Source organism: Miscanthus floridulus, chromosome 10 (genome assembly GCF_019320115.1).
Source record: "Miscanthus floridulus cultivar M001 chromosome 10, ASM1932011v1, whole genome shotgun sequence".
Taxonomy (NCBI): domain Eukaryota; kingdom Viridiplantae; phylum Streptophyta; class Magnoliopsida; order Poales; family Poaceae; genus Miscanthus; species Miscanthus floridulus.
Genome location: NC_089589.1, coordinates 132,569,786 through 132,589,604, shown reverse-complemented (window position 1 = coordinate 132,589,604; position 19,819 = coordinate 132,569,786). Strand labels below are relative to the sequence as shown.

Genomic DNA, 19,819 nt, shown 5'->3' with positions numbered 1-19,819 from the left:
AGAGTCCCAGCTCCTTTTCTGCCTCTTCCTTAAAAAAAAAAAACTCCTTTTTCTGCCGCCGCCTACCGCACAACCATCGCCGCCGTGACCAGGAGGCTGTCGCGCATCCCCGGCCGAGCGGAGATTCCCCGGGCCGCCGCCTCCAACGGCGCCACCTCGGCCACAGAGCTCCGCGCCGCCCCAGCCCCGGCCTCGCCCATGGGCCATGGCTGCCACCGCCACATCCACGTCCATCACCACCTCGGCCACCGAGCTCCGTGGCACCACGGCCCCGCCCTCGGCCACCACCGGCACCTCCACGGCCTACTTCGTGGCCACCACACCAAGCCGGTGATCGCAGATCTGCCTCGTTGAGCCGCGCCCCGGAGGTCGGAGATCTGCCTCCGCCTTCAAATCGGCGTAGGAGCAGCAACCAGCAGGTGCAAATCCATTTTTTTATGCACCAGGAGTCGACTCCAAGTCTTGCATCGGTTCTTCCCTCTCTCTCCTCGATGCATCGCCCCCTGCAGGCTGCAGTGGTTGATTCGACTCATTCTTGTGCCAGCTCGGACGGACGATGCATCATCGGTTTCAATTCTCAACCGGAACCGATAAAGGTTCTTTGCGTGCGTGGACATGAAAAAAAGGGGTGACAGATGCATTGCTTTTCTCTTTTGCGTAGATGAAGCAAGTATACTGGAGGCTTTTCTACTGTCAAAGTGAGATGGAGAAACATACAGCTCCAAGTTAAAGCAGGATGCGAGCTATTATTATTTATGCAGCACCACCGTTTCAGTCTTCAGGGGTGCCTTCCTTGGACAACTGATGTCGACCAAATCCCCACCTGGTATTTATTTGATTTCCATGAGACAGAAAGAGAGATAGAAAGACAAAGAAAGAGAAAGAATTTATTCGATTTACAGCCTCAGCCTTCGTGAGAGAGAGAGATGAAGACAGACAGAGACAGGGAAATAATTCATTCGATTCGATCTCCAGCCGTAATGGTACCATATTAGTTAGTACTATGCGTTATTAGATAGAATGCAGCAACCAAAGATGCCCTGCTGTGCTGACGGGCAAAGCTAGGAAGTCGATGCCCAGCCTCACTCTGTTTTCCTCCAGAGCGACCATTCTCTTCTGTCTTCTCCACTCTGCACGCCATTGTGCGCTCTCCTCTCCCTCTGAGCGCACGTTCTCGATCCAGAGCTCTGCTGAGTGCTCCAATGGCTGAACTAGCGGCCAGCCTGGTGGTCGCCCCACTGGTGTCCCTGGTGCAGGAGAAGGTGTCCAGCTCTCTCCTGGATCAGTACAATGTGATGGAGGGCATGGAGAAGCACCACAAGACCCTCATGCGCTGGCTGCCTGCCATCCTCGACGTCATTGCCGACGCCGAGAAGCAGGCGTCTCGCCGAGGAGGAGTGAAGAAATGGCTCGAGTAGCTTAAGGCGGCGGCATACGAGGCGAACGAGGTCTTTGATGACTTTGAGTACGAGGCGCTCCGCCGTCGAGCCAAGAAGAATGGGCACATCGCCAAGCTTGGCATTATGGCTGGAGTAAAACTCTTCCCTACCCACAACCGTGTTGCATTCCATATCAGGATGGCCTATAGGCTTCGCAGGATTGTCGACACCTTCAAGGACCTTGTGGATGAAATGAACACCTTTGGATTCAACAAGCTTGAGGTTGAGACCGCACCAGCATGGAAGGAGTGGCGTGATACGGATTCCGTTATTGTTGATCCTGAAAATATTGTTAGTAGATCTAGAGATAAGGAGAGGAAGAAAATTGTTGAGATATTGCTCGATCATCAAGCTAGCAATGGTGGTGATCTCTTAGTTGTTCCCATCGTTGGAATGGGAGGACTGGGCAAGACCACCCTTGCTCAACTCATCTACAACGACCCCAGTCCCTTTGTTGATTGTTTAATCAATGTTTAATTTGCCGGCCCAAACATGTAAAGGTCGACCCTTCGAGAGGCGGAACCCTTCGAGAGCCCTGACCTGACGGCCTCCCACCCGCCGCCGCTGCCGGCGCCAGCCGCCTCCCTTCCCCCTCCCCCTCCTCCTCCCCCTCCCCCTCCCCTACCCTTCCCACCACAGATGTCGCTGAATCTGGCACTCTGGCGCCTCCGTGGGATCTATGGCCGCCCGCGCGGATGCTGGCGTCGGAAGTTGCCGCCGCCACGGCCGGCGGCGGACCTGAGGCCGTCCCCGCTGGATCCGGCTCTTCGGCCCCTCCGCGGCCCTCCACGCAACCGCTGCCGTCGAGGTCGGGCTCCGCCGCCGCTCTGTCCACACCGATGATGATGTCGGGCTCCACTGCAGCAGCCACCAACGGCGTCGACCCCGTCCATGCGGGATCCACGGGCTTTAGTGCTCCAGCGCCCCCTCCGCGGCCACCTGCGCCGCCGCCGACACCGATGCCGGAACCAGCCGCCGCGACCGCAACTGCCTCGGCCGCTCCATCGCCGCCTCCTCCCGCGGAGCTCGCGCGAATGCCGCCGGGGGATGAGGACGCCGCCACGGACGCCACCACGGCCGCGCCGCTGACGGCCGGGGGGGCCAGCTCTGGCGCTTCGTCCCCAACGTCGCTGGGGCAGGATGCCAGCAACACCGCAGGCACGCCCGGGCCCTGGGCTACCGTCACGGCGTCGCTGGACGCCTCAAGATCCTCCCTCTCGCTGACCGCGGCACCGTTCTTCCCCGGATGCTCCTCGGGAGGGCGTTCGAAGAGCCGGCGGTGGGCGGACGACAATGACGAGGAGACCGATGACGACCACCCCGCGACATACCTGGAGGCCGCTTGTCGCCCGACGAAGCCGGCCTCAGCGTCCCCCGTGCGTCGCCAAACTCGTTCAACCGCAGTTTTGGGGCGCCGCGGAGCAGGGTCTTTGCACGGCTGTGCGGGCGCTGAGCGGGGCCGACAGGGACATGGCCGTAGGCGGAGGAAGCGCTGCTAGCCACGCCCGCAGCTGGTGAACGGCTTGCCTGTGCTGCTAGTGGATGGCTGTGTCCCTGCCCGCCAACGCCTCGGCCGCCGTGGATGGGTCTCCGCCCCCAACACCGATGGGTGGCGTGAGATCCTCCCCCGGCAGGTCACAGGATCTGGTGCTGCCTTGACGGAGCCTCGCCCCAGCCAAAAGCAACTTTCGCAGGTCAAGAAGATCCCGGCAGAGCTTCACGGCAGATGCTTCAACTGCCTCTCCTACTCGCACCGAATAGCGACTTGTCGGTTGCCACGGCGTTGCCTGCGCTGTCGTGGATTCGGGCACCTCGTCAAGGACTACAGGCGAAGGACTGCTTCGACCTCGGCGGCGGTGGGTGCCAACCTGCCACGGTACTCTGCTCGCGACGACCCTACGTCCTCCCAGCACGCGCCGCGCGGCGGTGCGAAGGGTGCCGCACCGGGGGCCATGGGGGGCGTCGGTGGGAGACAACGACAACATCGGCGATGCAAGACTAAGTCGAAGGAGATCGGCATGGGTGCGCCCGCCGACCACGCTGACAGGGCACCTACTTCTACTGCTGCACTAAGCTTCCCCGAGCCAGATCCGGTGGCGCTGGCGCTGTGCGTGAGTGCGGGCCCCCCCGCATTGGTCATCTCTTTCGACCCGATGCTGGAGGAGCTCGCCGCCTCGCTCGTCGTGAGCCGCACAATGAGAGCACCAACACCTGGGTGTCTGCCTGCTACGACAGCCCCTCTGGAGGTTGAAGCACCAGTGGCGGACACTTGTTCCACGCCGGCGGCTGCTCGGTGGACGACAGACTTGTCTCCGATGTCGCCAGTGCAGGGGCCGCCACAACCCACGCCACAACGACTGGGAGCACCCGGCGTCGTAGAGGGTTGCACCACCCCCAGCGACGCGACGCCCACACCACGTGAAGCTGCCCAACGTCTCGCACGTTTCACTAAGGAGATGCAGCTCGAGCGAATGACGCCACTAATCGTCAGCCCACCCAGGCAGAAGGTGGCAACCATAAGGCAACCCATGCCAAAACGGGGCAGACGGATTGCCGCTCAGCCGCTGGCGCACATTCCGATCTCCAAGCGGGGCGAGGTGCTGCTCATGCGGAGGATGGGCTTTGCACCGCCGGCAGGTCCAATCTTATCCGCGTCCAAGAGAGCTTACGACGACTTTTTCGCAAGGAACTTGACGTCGAGCGAAGTGGAAGCACTGGACGAGCTGTTCCCGGCGACCACTGCTACGACTGGTAGAAGGCTCTTCTCGGATGACGGAGCAGAGTCGCGCGGCCATTAGCGGAGACGCACAGCTCCGTAGGTTAGTGCGCTGCTCGTAGTTCGGTTGTTTACTTTTATGTAATATCGAAGTTTGAAACAGTCTGCTAGAAAGGTCCAGTCAAACTGTAAGACCTCCTAGGGCGCTCATGAGAAGCGTGTCATGTGTATGGTTAAACTCTTCTTCTTCTTAATTACAATGATATGCAAATCTTTTGCGTATTCGAGAAAAAAATCTACAACGACCCTCAGGTCAAGGAGCATTTCCTGCTATTAAAGTGGGTGTGTGTCTCAGATGATTTCAATGTCTGTAATCTTGCCAACGAGATATATAATGAGTCAGAGACAAAGATTGAAAAGGCACTCAACAAGCTTCAGGAATATCTTAGGGGAAAGAGGTATTATTGCTAACTCAACTCTCACCTTCTATCATGCTTTTATGTTTTATTTATTCTTACTGAACACTCGGTACGTCCTGTCATGTATTGTACACCCCTATGGAATTTTTTTGCTAACATAAGTTTGTGCGTGGGTTGTAAAAATGAAGTAGCACAAAAACGGGTATAATTATCTCACTCATGTTTTTTGCCATGGTCACATGTAAGAAATATTTACTACTGTGTTCTACCAGTATGCAATTCCATATAAGTATAAAATGGTTCTGAAATGGAAGCTTGAATTATTGACCAAGAAAATTATATAGGTCAACCCACATCCAAACATGGCATTAGCTCTAATTATTTTTTTGTTCTTGAGGTATGCAATCTATATCACTACTTTTCATGTCCTCTTAGAGCATTATGATTCTCCATCTCCCAAAAAACAGATCACATTATGATTCTCTCGTAGACTATATGCAGTATATAGCTTAAACACAAAAGCTCACAAATCCAATATTTGTAATGACTGTTTTAGCAACACTTTTATGCAAATATCCACTAGCTGACTTCAAGTTGAGCATCACGTATCCACACAATTGCTACTCCCTCCAGTCACATCAGGAAATAATTTTGACCAAAATGACCAATATTATTTGAACCAGCCGCTCTGATCGGAATGATTCCTCGCAACATAAACTCTTTGCTTGATATAGAAAGGTACTAATAGAAAAAATATGTTCCTAATAGGTATCTTCTGGTATTGGATGATGTATGGAATAAAGATGTTGACAAGTGGGGAAAGTTGAAGGCATGTCTTAAACAAGGTGGTGTTGGTAGTGCCGTATTGACGACGACTCGTGATAAAGAAATAGCTGAATTCATGGGTACAGTAGCTAACAACTCATGGAAAAATAGATACCATGATGTGGCAATTTTGGACACAGAGTTCATACATGAAATTATTGAAACAAGAGCTTTCAGTTCGCGCAAGACTAAGCCGGAGGAGCTACTTAAGTTAGTTCGCCCGATTGCAGAGAGGTGTGTTGGATCTCCATTGGCAGCCAAAGCATTGGGGTCTGTATTGTGTAACAAGACCACTAAGGAAGAATGGGAGGACATATTACATCGAAGCAGGATATGCGATGATGATGAGACCGGAATTTTACCTATACTCAAGCTCAGCTATGATGACTTGCCAACTGACATGAAGCAATGCTTTGCCTTTTGTGCTATGTATCCAAAGGATTATCAAATTGATGTGGACAAGCTTATCCAGCTATGGATGGCCAATGGTTATATCTCAGATCAAAACAAGGTACCTGCTGAAAACCATGGGTAAACGGATTGTCAATGAGATGGTTTCAAGGTCATTATTCCAGTATGAGGAGCAAAGAAGGATTGGGTATAGTTCTACAACTTTTGTGAAGATCCATGACCTCATGCATGATGTTGCGTTGTCTGCTTCAGAAAAGGAGTGTGTTTGCATAACTAATGAATTTATTGAAAGTGGTGAGTTGCTTCCTAGTGCTGCTCGCCATATACTTTTTCAAACAAGCACAAAGAAAAAGGAATTAAACTTTTTATTTGGTACTACAAGGGAAATGTTTCCACCTATACAAACAATGATATTTGATAGATCTTATTACCATGATGATGTGCTACATTCATCAAAATTTAGTTCTCTCCGAGCACTCTCTCTGCCAAGTCCAATAAGGGTTCATATGTCAATAAAACCAAAGCACCTGTGCCACCTTACGTACCTTGATCTTACAAGTAGTACAATCAAAGCACTTCCAGATGACATAAGCATCCTATATAGTCTTTGGACACTTAAACTTTCTGGCTGCCGGAGACTCAAAAGACTTCCAAAACAAATAAAGTACATGACTACCCTTCGTCATCTCTACACAGATGGGTGCACGGAGTTGGAGTGCATGCCTCCTAAGATTGGACGACTCACCTCTCTTCGAACCATTACATGTTTTGTAGTGGGAAGTGGCTTGAATTGTAGTGGTCTTGGAGAGCTAAAGGATTTAAATATTGGTGGTTCATTAATGCTAAAGCAGCTCGAAAATGTGACCGGGAGAAGAAATGCAAAAGCAGCCAATCTTGAGAACAAGAAGGAACTGAGACAACTGTCACTAGAGTGGACAAGTGGTAAGGAGGAGGAACAACAATGTCATGAGGTTCTAGAGAGTCTTGAAGCTCATGATGGACTGCTGGCTCTAGAAATATATTCCTACCAAGGCACCATTTTTCCATCTTGGATGGGTATGTTGAAAAACATAGTTGAGCTTCTGCTATCTGATTGTAGTAAAGCAGAGCAGCTTCCTCCATTGTGTCAGCTAGCAGAACTGCAACTCCTTCATTTGAAAGGATTGGGGAAATTGCAATTCCTGTGTAGCAGCTGTACATCCTCGACATTTGGAAAGCTTAAGGATCTTGAGCTAGTTAATCTTGATGTTTTTGATGGATTTTGTGAGGCAATGCGTGGTTGTGTAGTAGCATTTCCTCAGCTTGAGATATTGCACATTGAAGGCTGTAAAAATTTGGTAGCATTACCAGAACTGTTTGGAGGCCCAAGACGTGATTAGTCTGATACCATGATAGAGGAATGCCAACAGGCTTAGATTCACTTGATGATGAGATTACAAGAGGGTTACATATAAATAGAGGATACAGGGTAGCCCAAAGGGCCAGGCCAGCCTGGAGGAGGCGGCATGTACAGGTAGGAAATAAATACTAACAGTGGAGATTATACAGTGGTCCGCTCAGCATTTCCAGAACTGAAGAAGCTCACACTGGAAGATTTGTGTAGCTTTGAGAGATGGGAGGCTGCCATTGAAATTGAAGAAGAAGATGCACTATTCCCTTTGCTTGAGAATGTTGTTATCGAGAAATGCCCAAAGCTAACAACTCTACCTAAGGCACCAAAGGTCAAAGAACTGGTTTTGTGGGAAGCAAATCAACATATTTCTCTGTGAGGAATCAGATATATGACGTCATTGTCCAGTTTGTCTTTGGAGGGTGTCGAGCTGGACGGCAAGGAGGAATGGGACCATCCGTCATCTGTGGTACATATGAAACTATACCGCTCCACTTTGTTCTTCCAACCACGTGCACTGTCACTGTGGGTTTGCTATGGGCAGCTGCATGATCTGACAATTTATAGCTGCGATGACCTTGTCTTCTGGCCGGAGAAAGTATTCCAAAGCCTGAGTTCCTTGCAGAGGCTACGGATTGGCCATTGCAATAATCTAATTGGATACGCAGCGGCAAATGGTCCTGACCAGGCAACATCAGGAAGGAGCCAACTTTTGCCCCATCTAGAGTCTCTAAAGATATGGGAGTGTGAAAGTCTGGTAGAGGTGTTCTACTCCCCTGTTCTCAAGCTAGAGTCCATATACGGTAGGCAACAGTTGAATCAAGAGGCTAGTAGTAGCCATGACGTCACGGCATCCACACCTGTTGAGGAGAAGCTGTCACCATCGGTGGCCCCGGATAAGCTCCTTCCATCATCTCTAGAATCTTCAATATGGGAGTGTGACGGGTTGTCACTTGTCAGAGGTTGTCAATCTTCCCTCGTCCCTCAGGAAAATAAGTATTCAACGCTGCTCCAAACTACGGTTCGTATCAGGGCAACTGGATGCACTCAAAATGCTGTTAATTTACTACTGCCCAGAGTTGCGGTCACTATGCATCACAGATCTCTCAGCACTGGAATTCCTTGATCTGGGCGGTTGCAAAAGCCTGGCATGCTTGCCCAGTGGACCAGAACCACAAGAGTACTCATCTCTTCGTCGGCTTGAAATTAGCAGTTGCCCAGGTATAAAATCGCTCCCTTCAGCTCTGCAGCAGCGACTGGACAGCGGCCTCGTGGATACTACATATTTAGATTCTCGTTATAAAGGTACACAACAATCTTTCACGTATATGGTGCATGCATAAATCTTGTGTTCATTTATGTTATCCTCTTGTAGCTGCTACCTAGTATAGTACCTACACGGGCAATTGCACCATGTGTCGATCCTACCACCTAGTAGTTCTAATCAGCATGCCTGTCAATTTCCTGCCGAAATCCAGCAGTTGCCCTCCTCGACCCACCATGCTGGGGAACTGCTGGTGCTGGCATTAGGGATGGATGCGGATATATAGATATATGCTTTGCATGTCAGCCCTGTCATGTTTTTGGCGAACATGTTTAATTTGCCAGGCCTGTCATTTCAAATCTCAACACTTGCTACATGTCCCTTACTATGTTTTGGGCACTCAGTGAAATTAAAGGCAGTTTTACTCTTCCAGCATTGCACGGCGCGCCTACATTCTCAACTGAATTTGCATATGTGGATGTATTCACAATAGAGTTGTATTCAAAATTGAATCTAGTTTATCCAGCCTCTTTTCTCAACTGTCAGCTTTGATGGTTTCTTTATATCTATAATTTACAGGTCGCTTTCCACGGCTGCTTGGGCGTCTCTGCTCCTCGCTTTAGTTTGTCTGCGAGTTAATTGGTCTTCGGTGAACAGTGATGGCCACACCCCGAATGTCGCCTTCTCCGCTGACTGACATCCAATGGAGTAACAGCAACAGCAGCAACTCGTCACCGGCGATGAATCCAGCAGCAGGACACGCTGAAGTTGAAACTTCCCTCATCTGCAAGGGCAAAAGCAAGAACGAGGAGCGACGCAGGACAGGGATCTGCTCTGCAGCTAGATACCTGTGCCGTGTACCATATTCGCAGGTTATTCTTTGTGTGTGCATCAAGGAATCACTATTATCGATAGATGCCGTCGATTTAACTGTGGGAGTCAGAGTGCGATCGAGAACACAGAGTTGCGCCATTTATTTATATTTGTAATCAGTTTCATTGGTGCCTCATTGGTTATATATATGTATCCAGCTAGCTGATGTAAGATAAGCACATCCCTGTGCCTTGACTCTGATGTAGTCGCGGCAAATATGCTTTGGTGAGGAGCTTGGATCAGAGTACGTGGGATGTATATATATCAATCAACCAGGTGCCGGATTGGTTTCTCTCGCTATATATATGCTACTGAATGAATAAAATGGGAGCCGGCTGTGCAGTGATGCAATTCATGGAAAAGGTGGAACGGTCTGAAGCTGGAGTTATTACCGACAATAAGAAGGGGAATGTGTTGGTGAACACCTCCCTCTCCGGCTGTCAGCTCCTCCCTAAGGAATAAGGATGCCTTTCCATTTGCGTCGACTGAAGAAAAGCTGAACATGGATGCGGCAGGTGAGTCAAGCATCGCATGACGCATTTGATCGGATCGGAGGGAAAAAAATATACAGTAATATTCAGAGACCATGTGGATGACCATGAGGGAGAGGCACAGGCACAGCTTCTGCTAAGTGCTATCACTATCAGATGCCTTCCCCATCTTCTGCTTCCAATGGGTTTCCAAAGTTCCAAGGAGTACGTCCAGTCGTTAGCCCGCAGCAGTAAGGCCTCCAATCCAACCGCGATGGCGGCCCATATAGTTGCCGGGCCTAATACGAAGTCGTAAGAAGGTCCATGGGCATGGAGCCCATTTCTTCGCCTAGCTCGCTCGACTCGGTCGTTTTTAATTTCATCTCTGTAAGTCTGTATGTATGATCGATGCCATGTTATATATAAAAAAAAGATCTAGCATATATCATAACGCAAACAGACAAACTGATATAATCATGAGTATTAAAATCGCTACATCATATTCATACACAAATCAAGTCCATTTCTATGCGGTGCGGGAATTAAAAATAAGAGAACCTAGCTAGATAAAAAAAAATGGCTAGAGGTGGTAGGCGAGCGGTGCAACTCTACCTAATAACGCCTACAGCCTCCTTTTTCTAAAAAAATAAAGGAAAAAGGCGAGGCCTACACACAGTAGTCACAAAGCTCGCAGTTTGCGCGCGCGCATATATATATATATATATATATATATATATATATATATATATATATATATATATATATATATATATATATATATATATATATATATATATATACATATCTGCAAAATGGACTAGTTGTCCTACATTAATAAACTTGCATAAATAAGAACTCGCCATTTCCCATTCTATTGTTTCGATGCACTTGTTTCAAAATCTAAAATACTCCCTCAGTCCCTGAATAAACTAGGTAGCGTGCACGTGCGTTACTACGGGATAACTAAATTTTTTGTACTAAAAACACACGGATCGCACGATAAGATAACAATACTGTTAAATTAAATACCGACGTCAAAGTGACATTTAATTCAAAAAGCAAAGTTCGTGAAATTAACATAGTCACGGAGAGCGCGACGTCACAGGCTTACAAACTCTACTGTATAGACCTTTTCGTGATACGGCTAAGATAATATTTTATATCGACAAAAAAAATTCTACGATATCTATTTCTTTCATGCGACAATAAATCCATGAATAAGTTCCGCCGCATCTTCATATAATCATGTATACACAGGTTCGAGTATATATGCAAATAGGTTCGTGCCCGTGCATTGCTACGCGACAGTTAAACTTTTGTACTAAAAACACACGGATCACACGATAAGATAATAATACTGTAAAAGTATATGACCAACGTTAAAGTGATATTTAATCCAAAAAGCTAAGTTCGTGAAATTTACACAATCAAAGAGAGCGTGGCGTCGCGGCTCACAAACTCTACTGTGTAGATCTTTCCGTGATGCGGCTAAGATCATTTTTTATACCGGCAGTAAGAGATTTCCGATATTCATTTCTTTCGTGCGCCAATAAATCCATGAATAAGTTCCACCACATCTCCATACCATCATGTACACAGCGCTGGCAAGCGAATCAGCCACAACTTATGTAATTAGTTTTATAATTAGCTCATGTTTAGTCCTCCTAATTGATATCTAAAAATTCAATGTGACAGGGACTAAAGTTTAGTCCTAGATCCAAACACCCCTGACTCTCGACTCCTACTGGCTGCTCACTTGCACCACCATGCCTATGTGTCTGCACATATATACTCTAATGCCAGAACGTCTAAAATAGTCTTTATTGTCCACCCTTTGAAAATATCATAACTTTAAGGTTGTTATTTATGTATGCCGTAGGATTGGGATGCTTTGCACTGATCCATAAGGGTGTTCATGAGAGTCGAAATTTTTGATGACATTATGATGTCTAAGCTTACCAATCAGACAGAGGCGAACTTGATTGTTAAAATATTTTCAACACTGCTTTCATATACCCCCTCTGTCCCAAAATAGAATTCATTCTCGCTTCCCAAGAAGTTAACTTTTTTTTAACTTCGACCAATTATATATAAAAGAATATTAATATTTATAATACATAATTAGTATCATTACATAGAACATTGAATATATTTTTATAATAAACTTATTTGGAGATATAAATGTTGCATGTATTTTTTACAAACCTAATCAAAATTGAGAAAGTTTGACCTACACGCATCCCCTAACGACTTATATTTTGGGATAGAGGAAGTATATGCTAATGAAAGTAGTCAACTGGAAGTGATGATGAACACAACAATACTTTCATATTATATGCTAATGGCAGCACGAAAAAACGCAGAGGAATGGACCTATATACTAATGGTCGGAATATTCATTTAGAAAATTGCAGAAGGTTCACTAGTCTCACCATGTATAACATGCACATCTTTTATTTAGCACCACTGATATTTTCTTCCATGCATGATTATTGTTTCCTTCCATGCATGTGCCCTCAGGTGATCGATTTATTTCCTTTCAAGCAGGTGGAGATCGTAAGGATGATAGTTTCTTTTTCTATCACGCCTTTCCTTTTCTCGCTCGCCCGTTGGACAGCGTGGGAGGTGAGATCGATCGCATGGGGTGGCAGACGGACGAACCAAGGCAATTGTCGCACCAAAACAGTGTCCACACTTTGTTCTTTTTAGTTGTAGGAAATAGATTGCTAGAGTTGTCTTAAGTTAAACTTTTTAAAATTTGACCAAATTTATAGAAAACTTCGTAAAGCTTTATGGCATCAAATTAGTATCAATAAATATACCAAAGAATATGTTTTCATAATATGCTCATTTTATGTTATAGATGTTGTTACTCTTTTCTATAAAATTAGTTAACTTTTAAGATAGTTTGACTTGGACAGATTCTAGGAGTTGACTTATTTAGCGACGGAGGGAGTAACATAGAGTAACTTCAGACAAAACACGTGGAGTAAGCCTAGTAATACCTTTAGCTCTTCAGATTTATAGATTCATTTCCTGTGTAGGATATATTAATTTCAGAGTAAAGTACATGGACAGTACTTAAACTTGTGAATGTGTGTCATCCTGGACCCTATACTCAGAAACTGTCATTTTGGTCTTTAGACTCGTTTAAGGTCTTATAGTCAGTCCAAATGGATCTAAACCCGTACCCACAAAGCACGCTGACACGTGAGACCCACATGTCAAGTGGGAGTAGTGCGGCCGGCCTTAGGAGGCGTGACTGGCCTGGAGGCTGGAGCGTACAGCGACGTGTGGTGCAGGGCTGTCTGGAACGGCGGCCGGCGTATGGCTCACCGGGGCCGTGTTTAGTTCGGCCACCGAATCGGCGCCGCCGGATTCGGTGCGTTACTGTAGCTACTGTAGCGTTTTGTTTTTATTTGATAATAATTGTCTCATCGTTGACTAATTAGGCTCAAAACGTTCGTCTCGTAAAGTACAACTAAACTGTGCAATTAGTTTTTGATTTCGTCAATATATAGTACTCCATGCATGTACCACAAATTTGATATGACGAGAAATTTTCTTTTTTACATAGTGCTAAATTCTAGAATTTAGGGCAACTAAACATGGCCCAGATCAAAGTAGCAGATCGAGCGGTAGCCAGTGCATGGGGCACAACAGCCTACAACCACGACGACGGCATGTGGGGCGCAACAGCCAATGATACGCGGGGCTCACTAGACCGGAGTAATGGCGCGGTGGCCTAGCTAGAGCAACGGCAGGAGGCGGCGGTGCGGTTGGGCTCGCTGCCCGGAGCAATGGCATGGTGGTGGCAGGGCGCAACACGATGGAGGTTGCTCGTCTGGCACAAGGCACGGCGACGTCCTGGTCTGATGGCGCTCGAGATGTCAGTGACAGGAGGAGGAAACGGGATTGAGAAAAAAATGCTGCTTGCTCACCCCTATTTGAGGGAAGGTTTTGAGAAATTGAGAAAAAAATATAGAGAAAGATTGAGAAAGAAGATCTGTTGGAGCAGTTTTTTTTCACCTGACTCCTTTGTATGGGAGTTTTTATGGAAAGGGGATTGGTTTTCTCGATCTAGGGTGCATTTGGTTGGCTGGATATCTATGGATGGGATAGGACCATCCATGGATACGTAGTGTTTGGTTACATGGACAAGTTGGATAACGATATACACAAGAGATAGAATATTCTCATCGGATGCTGGAGAAAAAGGACACCAAAAATTGACCTGATTTGATTATCCTAAATCCGGCTTGATCCACTTCTTTTTTCATCCGAAACAGTGTTTTTCTCTCACAAATTCCTCCAGATTCATTCAGATTTCTCCAGAATTCCTCCAAACGAACGGGGGCTGGAGGAATTCTGGAGGAATCTGGAGGAATTTGTGAGAGAAAAATACTGTTCCGGATGAAAAAAGAAGTGGATCAAGCCGGATTTAAGAGCACACGAACGGGTTGGATGGCGTGGTTGCTGCTGACGTGGCAACAATAATTAATGAGTACAAATAACCTTCAAACGATTTTATCTACTAAACCGTTTATGTGGTTTAGGATATGATTACATAGTTGTATTCGTTGCAATTAAATCTACAAAACAAGATCTCACATAATAACATTTTGGTTAAAATTAAATAAATTACAAGTGGGTCATGTATGATATCAGCCTATTCATCCTCGTCCATCCAATCAAACAGAAAAATAGCACGTCTCGTCTTGCCCCATCTGACAAATATGCATCCAACCAAATAAAAAAGGACTCGTCTCATCCATTCAACCAAACAACAAGTATAGATAATCATGTCCAGAAATCCATTGATGGTCATATCCCATCCAACCTTGTGCTCAAACCAAAGGCACCCCTAATGGAGTTGCTGTAAAACCATTTTTAAGGATAGTTTTGGATCAACCATGGCTAAGAGAAAAATAAGATAAGACAACTCTAGAAATCGTTTGTGTACTAGTGGTGTAGCAGATCATTTTTCCAGCAAACATCGTTTGTACACGAAATTCAGTGTTGGAAGTAGATCAGTTAACCTTTCAAATATAAAGTTTCAAGTACGTATTTCTTTAACCCCAAGTGACCACGAAACGGGACACACTTTAGTCCATTCTGACCCCACGTCTACATGATAATCAAATAAATGATAGGCTCCCAGCAGTACGTGCAAGTAAACGTCCAAATTAGACGTGGGTAAGGACATTATTAGTAGTACTGGGTGGTTTAAGTGCTTTTGCAGTTTTGTCATTGTATTTAGTGCGCGCCGGGCAGTCCCTGTGACTTGACATTTTCGAAATGATATCACGTACGAAAGAGAGATTAATTAAGGTACATATACATTCCATGTTATTAGGGAGGAGCTAGAGAATTTTGGAGGGGGTGCGGCTTACCGGCTAACGATAAATCAATAATGTAATTTACTAGTACCATGGCCATGATTGTAGCATGAATTATTTAAAACAAACAATAATTAATGATGTACATCAACAATGAAGTAGCCGTAATAGTGCATTTGTGCTTACCGTTTATCAAAATATAGTTAGAGAACCCCATAATTATAATAGCAAAAGATTGTTGGTGTTAGCAAAATAGAATCCCCAACCACGAAATCATCATTGACCTAGAGAAAAAGAAATAAATCATTGAGTTGTAAACAAAGAATCTACATATTGTATCGTTGAAAAATTGAAAAGAGATGCATTACCTCTCATCGATCAAATCTACGTCATTTTCCTTCCATGTTCATGAAACGATGAACCACGGCATCATTTGTAACTTTCTTTAATTCTTCTTTCTCCACATAGCAAATAAGTCTATTACTCAAGTGTGTATCACCGATGCGGTTACTAAGAGATGTTTTAACATTCTTCATCCCTAAAAATATCCTCTCCACTGTTGCAGTAGCAATTGGCAATACCAGCATAAGTTTCAAAAGTCGATAAACTAATGGATCCCAACGATCTTTTCTTGTCTCCACCATTTTTTGTGAAAGCTCACTGATAGTATTTATGTTGGAGAATCGATTGTCTTCTTTCACATCAGCAATGTAGAGGCCAAGATAGTGGCTAAGATCCCTCAAATCTGTAGAGCTAAAATCATCAGAATATAATTTTGCTAGGTTTATCAGACTCTCTACATTAAAATAATGAAATGAATCTCTTGGATTGAAAGCAGCTGAACAAACAAGCAATTGAGAGCTAGTCTCATTAAAGCGGCTATCAAGCCCTTGAACAAGCCAATCTATAACCTCATTAAAACAATCCACTTCATAGTGATGCTTGTTTGTAATTCCAGATGCCTTCCTAGATTTTTTGGGATCAATATATGCATCTTCCATTTCTAACCTGGCAATATCATGCATCTCACAAAACTCGTTTACTTCATCTAATAAGTTGCCCCAACCATCTCTTCTAAGGTTACACAAATGCAATCTAGTTGATTTCAAACACTTCATAGCATTCACAATGTCTTGATCCTTGCGTTGCAATGCTAATGACAAAGTGTTTGTGATGGTTAATGTGGTCAATAAGAGATGCAGGTAAAACACAAAGTCAAAAGATTGGAAGTAGACTAGAAGGTTTGATGCTTGGTCTCTATTTTTCCAATCTCTATCATCCTTTTCCACAAATTGTAGCACCTGAACAATTGAAGAAAACATGTTGACTAGACTTTTTAGAGTTTTATAATGGGAACTCCAACGAGTATCTCCAGGTCTTTGAAGACATTGTTCTTGATTTAACCCTCTCCCAGCTTCTAGCTGCCCACACCCTAAAGCCTTTGTCACTTGTTCATGATTTATATCCCTAATCATGTCACTTCTCTTGGCTGATCCACCCACCACATTCAATAAGCTATGAATCATGGTTAAGAAATCGCTAATACCCTTATGCTTTCTCACAATAACCACAATAACTAACTAAAGTTGGTGAGCAAAACAATGAACATAATATGCTGATCTACTTTCTCTCATAATTAATGATTATAGCCCATTGAACTCACCTTGCATGTTGCTAGCACCATCATATCCTTAGCCTCTAACTTGTTTTAAGCTCAGCTTAAATTTAGCAAGTAAAGAATCAATAGATGACTTGAGATATGAAGAAGAAGTTTCAGTCACATGCACAAGGCCAACAAACCTCTCTTTCACAATTCCGCATTTGTCAACATACCTCAAGACCACTGCCATCTGTTCTTTATAGGAAACATCCCTTGACTCATCAACTAGCAAGCAAAACACATCATCCCCAAGTTCTTCAAGAATAGATTGTAGGATTTCTTTTGCAAAGCACTCTACAATGTCCATCTGTATTTCATGAGCCACCATACAACTATTACCTACAAGACCCACTGCCTTCCCCAAATTAGGATCATGATCTGCTAAGCAATCAAAAACCTCCAAAAAATTCCCTTTGTTCAAAGACTCCTTCGACTCATCATGGCCACGAAAAGGCAAGCCTTGCTTCAATAGTAGCCTAGCGGTATCAATGGATCCATTCAATCTAGTAAAATAAGCCCTCTTAGATGCTTCACTCTGCTAATGCAAAACAACATCTATGTGCTGACTTCTCTGTAACAAATCATCACACTTCTTCATAGCAATAAAATGTGATCCATCAACATTGCCAACATGTATCTTTAGCCTCTCTTTTCTGTGATAACCATTCCAACCCTCAACAACAAATGCTTTATATCCTGCATCCTTCTTTTCTCTAAACAAGAAATAACTAAAACAATATGCTCTATTTTTTGATTCACTATATTCAAGCCAACTTCCAAACTCATCAAACCATTCCAGCTGAAACCTTCTTGAATTGTCTTTTTCCCCAATCTGTGTAGAGGGAAAATTGCACGTGCGTGGTTGGCATGGCCCATTCTCCAAATATTTCCTTCTCACCCTCTCTCTAAGATTAGGATGGTAAGAATTAATTTCCTTTCTTAAGCCTGGGTCATATTTGATTTCCTCTTCCCAGTTAATATCATCTGGACGACTGTCTGGTGCTTTTCTTTTAAAAAATATTTCTATTTTTTTCCTAGCATCCACAAGAATACTTAAATTTTAGTTACTTTGATTATTTTCACAAATACCAAATATCACAAAAAGAACAAAAAATCCTAACCCTAGAATCTAGACAAATTGCCACAAAATTGAAATCACTCGATGACGAGATTGATGGAAACTGAAACTATAAAAGAATGGAGAATATTTGAACTTGCTTACTTTGTAAAAGATGAACATAGAAGAGGAGAGTGGAGAGAGGTGGGTGGAGTGTGCTGCTGCTGCCTCCTGTGGTCCCGGTCCTGCCTGTTGTGCGGTGCGCTCAGCGCTCGAGTGCGGCGCTCCTGGTGGCTGTTGCAGACTGTCACCGTGCCGTGGTCGTTGGCTACTTGGCTAGCCGGCCACAACGCCATCACTCCATCAGAGAAGCTAAGAAGGCGGAGGGGAACGGGAGAGAAGGCCGCGGGAGAGGAGGCATGCAGTCGAAGACTCACGACACGAACGAAGCGTTACTGGATTCCTGCGTGCGTGTGGACGTCCGGCCAGGAAGTCTGGAACTGATGTTGGGCTGCCTATTTCGATTGTGGGCTCTCATAACCTAGGCTGTGGATGCAAGTGTTTGGGCCAAGTGGGTGTGAATACAGTAAAAATTTGTATACTACAAAGAAAATCGTATTTCGACATGGGAGCGGCCGCACCCAGACAACATGGATCCGCCCGTGCATGTTATGCCAACATATAAACACCCTAGAGTTCCACCCAAAGTCAATAAATTATTCGCTTTGTCCAAAAAAAATGTAATTCTCACTTTTATAGGAGTCCAAAAATGTAAAGTTTGACCAAAACTATACGAAAAGATACCTAAAATTTATTATACAAAGTAAATATCATTATATTAATTACAAAATATATTTTAGAAATAAATTTATTCAGATACATAAATGTTGATGCTATTTTCTGTAAACTTGACTATACCTGAAAAAGTCTGGCCTGTGTAAATCCTAAAATTATATTCTTTCTGGACAGAAAAGTACTAAAAGTTAAAATGACAAATACATTGGTTGTCCTTAAATTTGTGGCCACATGCTACTTAGGTCTACGAACTCCCAAAATCAATTTTTGGTTCTCTAAACTTGTTAAGTAACGCACTGTAGGTCAATAACCCTTCGGAGATGCCTTTCGCCTTACATGGCAGTGCCAGCGTGGACAATAGGTGCACGTGACCCGCACATGTGGACGGTGAACCCGTGTGCAATATGCACCAAGGCCCCTCCTTTTCCCGAATCCCATCTCGTTTCCTCCTCTCTTCTCTTTGAGTTTATCATCTGGGAGGCAAAGAGGTGGGAGACGGTGGAGCGTTTGGTGTTGGAGGGAATCACCAGCGAGTTCTGTAAGATTCCGCTGTGGAGGAATCACGTAGCATCCCATTGTGGGGTAGGCATGATCGGCTGGCTAGGAGTTGAGATGGATGTGAGAAGAGTTAAGAGAGGATGGATGAGAAGAAAGCTAAGGATGCTAGAGTTCCTTGTAAAACAAGCACAAGTTCATGGTTAGTTTGGCCGCCATGTAGTTAGTTTTGTAGATAAGTATTGTTGTAATAAATTGTGATATAGTTGTTGTACATGGCTGAATTATCTAGGGTTTGTTGCTACATATTGTAAGCTATGGTAATCGGTGAGGGCTCTTCTCAACCCTATATTAGGGGTTGTTCACTTTTGATTTTAAGCCACAAGAAGCTTTGCCAAACATCCCTAAAGATGTGGCCTCCAATGGATGTGAGAACGCTTCCTACGTTTTCAAATGTATGATGGAGAATTCACTACTACAAAATAAGCAATCACTGTTGGACCATCACTGCCAAAGTTTTAAAACTGACAGGGATAGGGATATCACGGTCAGTTTGAAAGCAAAAATATTATCATTGCCGGATTTTAAAATCAACCGACAGTAATAAATAATCAGAATTGCAGAGTGCCGATTGATAGTATAACCCAGCAGTGTTACTCAAACTGG

General features: G+C 44.9%; 2 pseudogenes; one reads left to right on the top strand and one right to left on the bottom strand.

The window, feature by feature from the left end:
• Positions 1 to 19: 19 nt before the first annotated feature.
• Positions 20 to 9,182, top strand: LOC136489667 (disease resistance protein RGA2-like; annotated as a pseudogene).
• A 6,353-nt stretch (positions 9,183 to 15,535) lies between these two features.
• On the bottom strand, positions 15,536 to 18,219 carry LOC136489665 (uncharacterized; annotated as a pseudogene).
• Between the last annotated feature and the right edge of the window lie 1,600 nt (positions 18,220 to 19,819).